The 13,297-nt window shown below is 44.4% G+C and overlaps 1 protein-coding gene across 4 annotated transcripts in view; it reads left to right on the forward strand.

The window, feature by feature from the left end:
* SMIM17 (small integral membrane protein 17) overlaps window positions 1-13,297 on the forward strand; it is a 77,552-nt gene that overhangs the window by 8,095 nt on the left and 56,160 nt on the right. For 3 of the 4 annotated variants that reach the window (XM_082436807.1, XM_082436806.1, XM_082436804.1), the window contains exon 2: window positions 5,639-5,721. The gene's annotated coding sequence lies outside the window, so the exon portion shown is untranslated. Of the gene's footprint in view, window positions 1-72; window positions 104-5,638; window positions 5,722-13,297 lie in introns of those variants that run through there. The other variant, XM_082436805.1, reaches the window with a different exon arrangement.

Raw genomic sequence — 13,297 nt, forward strand, 5'->3', positions numbered from 1 at the left:
CGGCTCCGCTGCTCCCGCCCCGCCCCCGCGCCGCGCGAGGCCACACCCACCCCGCGCTCCCAGACTCCTCCGCGCGCCGACCGGGGTGGGCGGGGCCTGAGAGGTGGGAGAAGAAGAGGGATTAGTGGGGAGGAGGGGAGGAGGGAGATGGAGAGGGGCTTGGAAAGAGTGGGAGGGGAGGGGGAAAGGAAGGAGGGAGGAGGAGTTAGGGGAGGGGTGGAGGGGTGGAGGGTGGCGGGGGAGATGGAGAGGGGCGGGGAGGAGAGTGGTACTCCTACTGGGAGAAGGGGAGGGGAAACAGGAGGGAGAAATGGGGAGGGGGGAAGAGAAAAAGAGGGGCAGGAGGGGAGGGGCTTGAGAGAAGAGGGAGGGGAGGGGGAAAGGAAGGAGAGGGAAGAGAAGAAGGGAGGGGGTTGGGAAGGAGAGCGGGGAGGGGAGGAGGATGCAGGAATGAAGAAGGGAAGAAAGGAATTGCTTCAACAGTACTGAAAAAAAACAAGAATTGATTAGGACTGGTTGGGAGACAGGTCTGCCCGGTTCAAATCCCAGCTCTGTGTCTTTGGACCCGTGTCCTAATGTTCTGAGCCTCGGTTTCCTCGTCTGTAAAGAGGTTGCAGTCAGGAAACCTGCACTATAGATGGGGTTGTTGTGTGGATGACGTGAGTTAATTGGCATAAAGTCCTTTCAAAAGGAACTGGGGCCCGCAAAACAGCGCTGTCCGACCTAACTTTATGCACAGATGCAGAAGTTCTGTGTCTGCGATGTTCAGTATGGTGGCCACTGACCACGTGTGGCTCTTGAGCACTTGGCATGTGGCTAGTGTGGCCATGGAACTGAATTCTTAGTTGTACTTAATTTGATAAATTAAAATTTTCGTAGTTGCTATGGCTACTGGCTACAGCGTTGGACGTTGTAGTTCTAAAGCCTTAGCTGTTTTCGTGACATATACTAAGCTTCTCTTGTGTTTTATAACAGTTTGATGGGGCCTCTTAAAAAACCCACAGCAACCACAATAGCAACAGCACTTTGGGGGTCTTTTTTAAGTGCCAGGGATTGTCCTAAGGACTTGACGTGGATTAACCATTTGAATCTTCTCATAGTCATGGGACGTTGCCTCTCACTGGGTATAACAAGTCTTACTACTATTATCATTTGAGTGTGTACTCTGCCCTCCGCCCCACCGAAACTCTTAACACACATATCATGTCATTTAACTGCAGGAGGAGAGGCTTAGGTATAATATATTTGGGAAAGGCCACAGGACAGGGTCAGCAAGATGGGAGTAGCACGTGGTTGCGTTTTGTCTCTATTTGGATCTGCGCTAGAAGATCCTGAAGCTGCGACCACCGTCCCAGGGCATGTGTGTGGTCCTAGGACTGGGTCCTTCATGCTACCTCTTCCCATAAGCTTTTTTATTTTTTATTGCTCCTCTTTCCCCCCCATTTCCTTTTTCCATTAAAAATTTTCTCTGGGAATCCCCTGGCAGTCCAGTGGTTAAGATTCTGCGCTTCCACTGCCAGGGTCCTGGGTTCGATCCCTGGTCAGGGAACTAAGACCAGGAACTAAGATCCCACAAACCAGGTGGTGCAGCCAAAAAACAAACATACAAATATATAAATAAATCAGTAAATTCTCGTTTTCGATATTAAAAATGGCCATGATTTTTTGCAGCTTCTGCTCTCAGGAGCTGGACTCTGTTTTCCCATTCCCTGAACATGTGCTGTCTTCGTGGGTTGCTTTGACCAGTACGATATGGCAGAAGTGATGCTGTAGGATTTTGGAGGTTAGACCTTCTGATTCTGGCACCAGTTCCAATGTGTGTGTGTTTTTCCCAAAACCACCAAGCAGTTCTCTGACACCAGCTGGGAGTTGGAGACATTATCTACCTGGAGATAGCATCAGTTAGCGATACCAGTACACCTTCCCAGAATGATTTCCCTACTGGCACTCCCCCTGCCAATGTATAAGAATGTCTGTCTTAATTACTGCCTGGCCCATTATGTGGGGTGGCTGGGCTGTGCGTTCCTGAGTTTTTGGATCTTAACTACATGGAAGAAAGCCAAGGTTGGGGGTGAGCTGGTAGAGACTGCTCAATGTCCCGCAAAACTTGTCTCTACTTCTATTGTGCCAGAACCCCTAAGTTTTAGCTGCGTTTCCCAGTCTCTCTTGTAGCTGGATGTGGCCAGGTAACTAGGTTCTGACCAACGAGGTGCAAATGACAGCATCAGGTTATAGCTTCCGGGGTGGACTGCTGCATTCAGATTCTGGCTTTGTTGTTCCCCTGTTAAGGAATGTTGGGAAAGTGACTTAATTTCTCTGCACCTCAGTTGCCTCATCTGTACAATGGGGATAAGGATAGTATCTACCTTATAGTGTTGTAATGAAGAGCAAATGAAGTAATACAGTGAAGCAATTAGAACAGTTCTTGATAGAAAAGGTTCTATTATGTGTCATAATTATCATTATAACAATTTTATTATCACTTCCTAAGGTTGATGTGAGGTTCAAGTGCAACCATGCTCCATGCCTATTATCAGAACAAATTTCCCTGGAGTTTATTGGTCTCCCATGACCAGGGAGAAATATTAGGAGGGAATTAAATCCATCCATCTCCCCACCCACTCACCTCCACCGGCATCATCACCCTAGGAGGCTCCATAGATTTTCCATTTCCTTCATCATAGATACTCATTTACCCAACCAATATTCTCCAATGCATGAAAATTCATAGGGGGAATTTTCCTTTTGCCCAAGTTTCTTTAAAGAGCTGCCTACAGGGAATGTGGGTGTTTATTTACAAGTGACTACCTGCTTTACAGAGAGAGGCAGGTGTGAAGTTGCCATTTTTCACTGCTCAATTCAGTGTATCACAGGGAGGTTGGTGTGAGCAGAAGTGTGTGGAAAGGGGGAGGAGAGAATTAGGTCAAGGAGCCTGAGGTTTTTTTCCTTTCTTTCCCCCTTAGTGGTGGAGGAGAGGCGGTTTTAAGTATGTGCATATGTAGAATTTCTGCATCTTCTGATAATCAGGAATCTCAAGAGACAAGAGGCTTCAGGGTGAGTGGAGAGTCGTTCATTCAGCGAATACCTGAGCAGCTCCTCTGTGCCAGGCACTGTTCTAGGGGCTGGGAATCCAGCAGTGAGCAAACCAAAGCCCTTTGTCATATGGAGCCACGAGCACTCATTTCTGAGCATGATCAGAGGTAATTAGGTGGAGGGTGAAGGGGACGGCTACTTCAGCTTGGGCAGTCGGGGAGGCCTCTCTAAGGAGGGGATATCTGAGCAGGGCCCCAGTTAGCAAAGACCGCTGTGTGCATATCTGGAGGAAGGATAGCCTCCTCTCACCGCAGGGTTCACTGGAACCTTGCTCAGAAGACAGGAAAAATGGGCAGCACCCAAGAATCTGTCCTTAGAAAGTTGGCTAAGTAGCTTAGGATTCATCTGGGTAAGAAATGGTGAGGAAGACTTGAATATACTGATACGGAAGGAGCTCTGGTTACAGTATTAAATGAAAAAACAAATGAACAATTGACCACAGTGTATCTCGTGTATTCTCATTTATGTTTTTAAAAAGTATATATATACACTATATATATAGTGCATATATATACTGTACATATATAACTGTGTAACTATATATAAAGTATATATACTTATGTCTATATAACTATACAGCCTTATATATATAGAGAGAGAGAGAGAGAGAGAGCGTGAAGTATCGATAGAAGAAACGCTACTACTTCTGTACAGGTTGTTAATCTATTGAGATGCTTCTCTGAAAGTTGGTAAATAGCTGCTGACTGAAGGCCTCTGACCCTGCTGCCTTGTCCTGTCCTACATATCACCCAAAGGGTGCCAGCTGTTGGTGATTAAAATTCTCAGACTGACTCCTACTTCTTTACAGGTTGCTAATTTATTGAAATGCCTCAGTGAGAGAGACAGGGCAGAGTGTACTTACTGTACCTCACCTGAAACTGGGACCCTCCTGTTGCCCTTCAAAAAGTAATGATGAAAAAAAAAAAAAAAAAAAGTAATGATGAAATCCTACAAGCCTATGGTACAGTATAGAGAATAAGACAACTTACCTCCCATGTCTTTCTTTATTGATATATAGTTGATTTACAGTGTTTTGTTAGTTTCTGCTGTACAGCAAAATGATTCAGATATACATATGTATGCATTCTTTTTATGTTCTTTTCCATTATGGTGTATCCCAGGATATTGAATATAGCTCCCTGTGCTCTACAGGAGGACCTTGTTGTCTATCCATTCTCTATATAATAGTTTGCATCTGCTGACCCCAAACCCCCACTCCATCCCTCCCCCATTACCTCCCATGTGTCTGCCACTCAGAACTATTTGATTTTTTTTAAGTATGTGGGTACATGACTTTGACTTCAGAAAGAAGTTTTTTTTTTTAAGTAATTTAATATTTTATTTATTCATTTATTTTTGGCTGCGTTGGGTCTTCGTTGCTGTGCGTCGGCTTTTCTCTAGTTGCGGCGAGCGGGGGCTAGTCTTCGTTGCGGTGTGCGGGCTTCTCATTGCAGTGGCTTCTCTTGTGGAGCATGGGCTCTAGGTGCACAGGTTTCAGTAGTTGTGGCACGCGGGCTCAGTAGTGGTGGCTCGCGGGCTCAGTAGTTGTGGTTCATGGGCTCTAGAGTGCAGGCTCAGTAGTTGTGGTGCACGGGCTTAGTTGCTCCGCGACATGTGGGATCTTCCCGGACCAGGGCTCGAACCCATGTCCCCTGCATTGGCAGGCGGATTCTTAACCACTATGCCACCAGGGAAGTCCCAGAAAGAAGTTTTAAATCACTGTACATCTCATGTCAACATTGTATCCCAATTCTTTTTTCATTTTATCCTAATGTTTTAAAAACATACATATTTTTCCACCTTATGCCTTTATTATTTATTTAAGAGCTTATTTGATACAACACTCAAAAGGGACAGAGAATATAAGACAAAAAACAACGTTCTCCTCATCTTCCAACACCGGATTCTCTTCTGGTAACCACATTTATCAGTTTCTTTAGAAACCTGCAAGGGATGCTGTACACACACATACACACACACAGCCCTCATCTTATCCTATCAGGCCCAACAAACCAGGGAATCAAAAGGTAGGACTGTCTTTCCCATCGCTGGTGGTCTGGATCTTTGGGAGGACGATGTGGGTTTCCATGGCAATCAACCGTCTCCCAGGGATGGAAAGAAAAACAGGTTGGCTGCCCAAGGATGGATCCAGGATCCTCTCTGGGAGGAGAGGAGGACTCTTGTGGAGAACTGACCGCCATCCCCCAGCCCCCTCCCTGGGGAATTTACAAACCCTATTTTGGGGTGAGGCTGGGAAGGGGAGGGCTGTCTCTTGTGGTGTTGAAAAGCCTTCTGAAGTAGGCTGTCTGTGGGGCGGAGTAGGTTTTAGAGCCTGTGAGTTTCGGGTCTGAATCACAACTCTGCTACTTACTGGCTGTATGAGCCAGGTGATCTGGTTTAATAGGGACCAGAAGGGTGACTGCTGTGTGCTAGACAGTGGGAATTAGGGGTGAGCAAGACCATTCATAGTTCACCTCTCAGAGAGGGACTTACCTTCTCCAAATCTCTCTTTTAAACTTATTATTTTATTTTTCTTTCTTGACAGTCAACAAGTGCACACATTTTCTCTGTCAAAGATCAAGATTTCCTGCTGCTCTCACTTCAGCAACCCCAGTCTCTGCTCTAGAGGTGAGTGACTGCTGTGGATTTGGGGTGCACTGGGAGTGTGCTTTTACTTTTCATTTACATACATCTCTGTGCCTACAGAAGGAAATGGGATTTGTGTGTGCATATCTGCAAATGCACTGATACTGGCCTGACTTTCCTTATCTTGGCTAATATCACCCATCCCATAATAACAATGCCAAATGCATATCAGCCTCTTACTGTGATATACGCACTGTTGTTATTGACTAAGTTGTCATAATTAAATCGATATGTCATATTTCATTGATGTTAAGGTGCACTTTTACTTTTTTTTATAAATTTATTTTAATTTTTACACTTTATTTATTTATTTTTTTGGCTGTGTTGGGTCTTCGTCTCTGCGCGAGGGCTTTCTCCAGCTGCGGCGAGTGGGGGCCACTCTTCATCGCGGTGTGCGGGCCTCTCACTATCGCGGCCTCTCTTGTTGCAGAGCACAGGCTCCAGAAGCGCAGGCTCAGTAGTTGTGGCTCACGGGCCTAGTTGCTCCGCGGCATGTGGGATCCTCCCAGACCAGGGCTCGAACCCGTGTCCTCTGCACCGGCAGGCAGACTCTCAACCACTGCGCCACCAGGGAAGCCCCTACTTTTTTTTATTGCTAACATCTCTGACATTGAAATACAATGGTCAATGTTTGGATTTTAGGATTTTTAACTTCTTATTTGGTAAGCAGTACACGTGGAAGCAAAACTGTCACATTCACGGCATGCCATAGTCCAGGAAGAAAAATTAGTTTACACCCTGAGATTAACCTAATATAACAGGGTCATCCTATTTAGTCCTGATCCCCAAAAAACAAAAAACTTCCTGTAAACCTGCAATTTAAGCAAAATCAACTTTATCCGTGAGTTTTGCCATGCTGAAATTTGAGGGTCTGTCATGAACTTTCTGACTGTGATAATCGTTTAACAAAATCAGTGGTTTTTGGGGGGAAATTCACTGGCAGTTCAGCGACTCGAGTCCTTCAGTGAAAGAACTCGGCGCTTTCACTCCCGGGGGCCCAGATCAATTCCTGGTTGGGAAACTAAGATTCTGCAAGATGTGCAGTGTGGCAAAAAAAAAAAAAAATTAGTGCGTTTTCATCATGAACAAACAAATGTAACCTTGATAAACTCGGTAATGTCTTGTGAGCTTTTTCTTTTAAATACGTTTTGTGTTTTAAATTTGGCAAGCCTTTACATACACATCTATGCATCCATAGAAAATATCTGACATTGTTTTACGTGTTGTTGGTTTTTTCATGTAAGGGATGTCAGACTCCATCTGTGGCTTTGCAATGTGCTTTTTTCCCATACAATGATGTGTCTTTGAGACCTTTCCATATCGGCCCACAAAGATCTATTTTGTTCTGTAAAATGAGGATAATAACATCACCCTATGGATAGCATCTTGTTGAGGACACGATAAACTATCAATAAATGTTACTTGATTTATAAAGATTCTGTCTTTAGAATGTGAACCCCATCAGTCAGACCACAGAAAACCTCTGTGGGCACGTATTTCTCTAAGCAGACGTGGCAACTCTCTGTCATTTTATATTTCACCCTAGACACCCCAAGTGACTGGATGCTTTAAGGTTTTTGGCAACTAGGTGAGTTTTTCTCACATCAATCATTCTACTTTTTGCCTGCAGAGTAAACTGAAGAATCTTCAGTAGTCATGAAACAAGAAGGTCTTTGGCAACAGATTGCCCTGGGTTAAATCATGGCTGTGTGGTTTACAAGTTAAATTTGGGTCTCTCTCAAGGAGTCTGAGGCTTCCAAATGATTACTGTTTGGAAATAGCCTAAGTGTCTGCTAGTTGGGGGAAGGGCCATGGTAAATAGATGCAACCACACAATGTGATTAATTTTCCCTGAAATTGTTAAAAGGGATAAAGTAAGTTCTTATCCTTGTGGGGTGATCCTTACTGACCAGATTCCATGCTTGGTGGCACACAACCCTGCCTTCTGGGCCACCACTGACGGACTGGAGGAGGGAACATCACTTCACCTGGCCATGACGTGGTCCCATGGCAGAGTCTTGCTCAGTAGGGATTCCATGACCTTGGAGGACTCAACCGGGCAAATCTTGGGCTGCATCCAGCCAACTGATGTGCTTAGTTCAGTTCACTCATTTTCTTTTTAATTTAGTGAGTTACCAACTTTAAGATATTGGGATATCTTGTGTTTACAAACATCACCTTTCATTCATTTAACCCTTCAAAAAATTCATAGACCATCTAGAAGAAGTGTTCTAGATGCTGGAGGCTTGGGGATGAAATAGAAACAGATAGTCCCTACCATCATGGAGCCTAAATTCTAGAAGTTGAGACAGACAGTAGGCAAGAAAAATATATAATAATGAGCTACAGCTTCTTTAGAGAATTTGGAATATCAAAACCCACTGGGCTGACAATGCCATGAGAGGACAGAAAAGTATGTAAGAGCCAGATTTCAGTGTCTCTACCTGATCAACGAGCTCAAGTCAAAGCCGCAAATCTTCCTCCCCCTTGAAGAGGTGTGGAAATCATCCACTTAGGAAAAGGGGAAATGCCTCAGGCATCCTGGGTGTCCCCTGCAAAATCCATCACATAGTGGGTGCTTTGTGAATGTCTGTCTCTTCATAGTGGTGGGAAAAGCTGTGGCTTCCCTGGTGACCAGATCTTTGGGAATGACAAACGTGTTCATTCATTCATCAATCCCAGAATGGTTGGATTTTACCCCAGGGACTCATTTTTTAAGATCTTACACAATTCAAAACCTACATAATTCAAGACTAATCCTAACAAAAGATGGCCGGCATGTTTATTCACCAGCTAAGATGGTACGAAAATAACAAACACAGTTTACACAATTGAACATATTCGCAAGTATGGATTTTTGAGGAATTTTTTTCTAAATTAAAAATATATATATATGTTTTATATATATATATATACATATTTATTTATTTATTATTTGGTTGTGCTGGGTCTTAGTTGCGGCAGGCAGGCTCCTTAGTTGCAGCATGCGAACTCTTAGTTGTGGCATGCATGTGGGATCTAGTTTCCCCAGGGATCAAACCCGGGGCCCCCTGCATTGGAGGCATGGAGTCTTAACCACTGCACCATCAGGGAAGTCCCGAGGAATTTTTAAATCACAAGGCTTCTTGTCATTTCAAAAAGTGCCACGCAAAGCTCATGATTTCAGATGTTTGCAGTTCAGGTTGGCATGAAATATAGCCGTGATGTATTTATGTAAATCTACAATAATTTCCTTCTTGTAGCCCCCACATCACAACATAGAAACGAAGGGCTCGTCACTCCCCATCTCATTTCCCTGCCTCCCCCAATCCAATGTAACCAACAGCCTGAGTTCTGGCACATCTTCCCCTTGTTTTCCTATATTCAGAGATGTTTTGGAAACTTCGTGTTAATAATTCCAGTAAGATGTAGCCAGGTCCTGCAGTCCTAAGAGCCAAAGCTGCCTCTTAAAAATGACTGCAGATTTTTTTTCCCTCATTTGCTTTCATTCCAGAGAGCTTTGTTTCCAGGCAACAGCGGGGCCTTTCCCAGGAGGGTGGGTACTTTGAAAAAGTGACAGAGAGAGACGGAGGGAAGGAGCGAGGGAGGGAGAGAGAGGGAGAGAGAGTCTCCAGCTCTTGTGCCTAGAGGTTTAGTACCACGGACAGCTCAGGAGCGGCCTGTTCAGCACCACGGACAGATCCGCCTGCAGGGTTTCAGAACCGCGGACGGTACCGGGAGCCTACTTTTGCCACTGCCCCTGCTAGATGCATGTGCTCTTTGAGCAGATTTCTGAGCCCACTCCCAACCCTCAGCCCCAGAGTCTTCGAATGCTGATATCCGAGTAATCCAGGCTCTCCTGGTGCTGACCTCAGAAACTCGGGCATCGAACACTTAACATGCCCCAAAGGGAATTTTGGATTTTCTCCACACACACAAAAACGTGACCCTACTTAATGCACTGCAGGACACTCAGCTGGTCAGGTTCATAGCCCAAAAGTCGTGCTTGATTCCTCCCTTCCTCTCACTCTTCCCATTCCGACCATCCGTTAGGGCTCTCAGCTCCACCTCCAAAGTATTCCCTGAATCTGTCCACTGCTTTCCACACGCACTGCCACCACCAAATGCAACTGTTTCTCACCTGGTGTACAACAACCTCCTAACTGATCCTCTGTACCTATAGCCCCTTCTGTATCATTCCTTACATAATAGTTTCAGTGATGCCTTGAAAATCTAAATCAGATTATATCACACCTTTCCTCTACCCTTCCATCGCTTCCCAACGCACCTACAATAACATTCAAAGATGTTACTGTGGGGGACTTCCCTTGTGTCCAGTGGTTAAGACTCCACGCTTCCACTGCAGGGGCAACGGGTTCAATCCCTGGTTGGGGAACTAAGATCCCACATGCCATGCGGCACGGCCAAAAAAAAAAAAAAATGATGTTACTGTGGCTTTCGAGACCCTGGATGCCTCTCTGACCCTATCCCCCATCACTCTCTCCTTTACCTGACCGCTCTGGCCACTCTGGCCTCCTTGTTGTCCCCCTGGACCTTTGCACATGCTGTTTTCCCTGCCACAGACTCTTGCATAACTGGCTCCTTTCCACCTTTCAGGATTTAGGTCAAAATGCCACCTCTTCAAAAAGACCACCTCCCATCTAAAGTGGCCTCACCATTACTATCACATAGGTCTACGTCATGTACCTCATAGAACTAGCACAAACTATATTTTATTTTATATTTTTTGGGTTTATTTGTCCATTGTCTGTTTTCATCACTAGCAGGTAAACTTCATCAAGTCATTTATCTTGATTGTCCTAGTCAACCAAGACAGCATCTGCCACATAGCAGCTGTTTCGTAAGTCTTTGTTGAATGAATGAATGAATGAATAAATTGTCAGCTAGTCATGGAGCCCCAAAGAGATGTCAACAGCACTCAACTTCTGGTAGAACGGTGGTCATCTGTGCTGGCCCAAGGTTTGAGAGCCGTGTTGCCAGTCCCCAAGATGACCCCCAAGTTTGGTGATTCACTAGGAGAACTCACTGAACTCATCATGGCTGTGGTTTATCCCAGAGAAAGGATACAAAGCTCAATCAGCAAAGGGACAAGGCTCATGGAGATAATACATCTTTACCCTTTACCACAGCCTCACGGTAATCAGAGTTTACTTCTCCACACCCTGGCTTGCCATGAGGCTACAGCAAGAGGAAAATGTGTTATGCTACAGCAGGAAGATGACAAACGTGGGCCAGTACCACACCAAGCAGCAGCTTCTAGCTATGATTTATTAATCTTGATTTTATTTCCTTTTTTTTTTTGTAATGGCACATGAAACTGGCTTTCGGTTTATAAGGCTGCTCTAAAGTTCCCTTTGTAAAGGTCCTTTTGAAAGGGTTTTACAAAACGAGATCATTTACAATAAAAATATTAGATAAATGACTATTTACTTATATTCAGATGTTATGTGGAAATGGAAACAGTCATAAGGCGGTATCCATTAATGCAGAGACATGGCAAACGGTGATAAAGGGATATATGAATGACGGAAGTTTGAGAAAAATGAGAGTAAGACATAGAATGAGATTCTAGACACTGTCTCCTCACTGCCTTCTTCTCTTTCGGGAAGAAATCTTCACCCAAGAAGTCATTCAGCAGCCTTCCCCAGCTCCCCAGGGCCTTGAGGGAGCTCCTCAAACTTGAGTCTATTTTAAAAACAACCTTTAATTATCTGAACTATCAGGACCACTTGTGGAATTTTCCCCATGTTGAGAACCTGGGGCTCAGTAATAATGATAACATGATGACATTTCTTGAGCAGTCAATATATATGAAGCATGTGTATTATTCACTTGATGTTCACCATAGCCTGTGAGGTAGGAACTTCATTGTTCCCATTTTACAGATAAGGAAACTGAGACCGAGTTAATTCACTTCCCAAAGTTGCACAGCTCGTTCGTGGTAGATCTGGGTCAGGAGGCCAAGCTCTCAACCCCCTGAAGGCTCCCCGACCTGGTCTCCTGCACTAAATGACTGGTTATTATAAGAAGTAGTGAGGGGTCGGGAATTCCATGGTGGTCCAGTGGTTAGGACTTGGCTCTCTCACTGCCACGGGTTTGATCCCTGGTCTGGGAACTAAAATCCTATAAGCCACTCGGTGCGGCAAACAAACAAACAAATAAGGAAATAGTGAGGGGTGAATTAAGAGTCTTACTCTAAAATCTGTCTCCCCCCTCTTCACACTGACCTATCCTTGGAATGCCTGGAAACCCACCTCCTAAACAGTTAAACAAAGGAAGTTTCCCCTCCCAATTATGTGACATAGATGGATACTCGTAAGAAAACCAATCTCAATTCTTTCATAGTCTTGTCATATATCCTCTGGACAAATCATTTAATTCCTTTACGCCTAGTTCCCTTCTCTGGAAAAAAAGAAAAAACAAAAACAAAAAAAAAACAAGGCTAATAATACCTACCACTTGGGGCTGCTGGGATTAATAAGATAATTTACATACGATGCATTTGCTCATCCTATCTGTTAGATAAATTAGTTATTTGGGCTGTTTTTCTGAGTAACCAGGATTATTCAGTTGTCTCTCCATTGGGAAAAGAAAGTTAAATCCTTACCTCACGTCATTCAAAAAAATTTCAGAAGGTTCAAGCAACTAAACATCTAAAACAAGACTGTAAAGTATGAGATCTTATAGGAAAGTGTGTTTATGAGATAAAGGTGAGGAAAAGCATTTAAAAATTGATTTCTTGGACTTTATCAAAATCCAAGACTTCAGGCACTGTGTAAGAGAAGTGAAAAGTGAAGAGAAAAGGGACAGGCCAGGAGAAAATATCTGCCACAGACAGAGTAACAGGCAAAGGGTCAATATCCAGAGTAAAGAATTCCTGTAAATCAATAAGTAAAAGCTAAAAAATGAAACAAATAGAATAATGCAGGGAGGGTACAAATGGGCAATTCACAGAAGGGAAGATAAATCTGACCAACAAACATGTACATTTCCTCCGTCTCCCTAGGAAATGAAATAAGACTCTAAAGGGAGACTATTTCCCCCCCATCTATGGCTTTGTCAAAAGTTTAAAACTTGGGGGCTTCCTTGGTGGCACAGTGGTTAAGCATCCGCCTGCCAATGCAGAGGACACGGGTTTGAGCCTTGGTCCAAGAAGATCACACATGCCGTGGAGCAGCTAAGCCCGTGCGCCACAACTACTGAGCCTGCGCTCTAGAGCCCACAAGCCACAACTACTGAGCCCACGTGCCTAGAGCCCGTGCTCCGCAACAAGAGAAGCCACGAGAGTGAGAAGCCTGCACACCGCAACGAAGAGCAGCCACCGCTCGCCACAACTAGAGAAAGCCTGCGTGCAGCAACGAAGACCCAACACAGCCCAAAAAAAAGTTTAAAATTTTGATGTAACCTTCAGGAGAGGCGGTGGTCATTGCATTGTAAAGGTGAATAAACAATAATAATAGCAGGTAATAGCTATTAAGCAGTGTATATGCGTTACTTACTTTTTACCTTCAAAGCAATCCTGGCTGCTCTGTTTAATCCTCTCTGCTCAGTTGTCTTT

This window comes from Balaenoptera physalus (assembly GCF_965194825.1).
Source record: "Balaenoptera physalus genome assembly, chromosome: 19".
NCBI classification, from domain to species: Eukaryota; Metazoa; Chordata; class Mammalia; order Artiodactyla; family Balaenopteridae; genus Balaenoptera; species Balaenoptera physalus.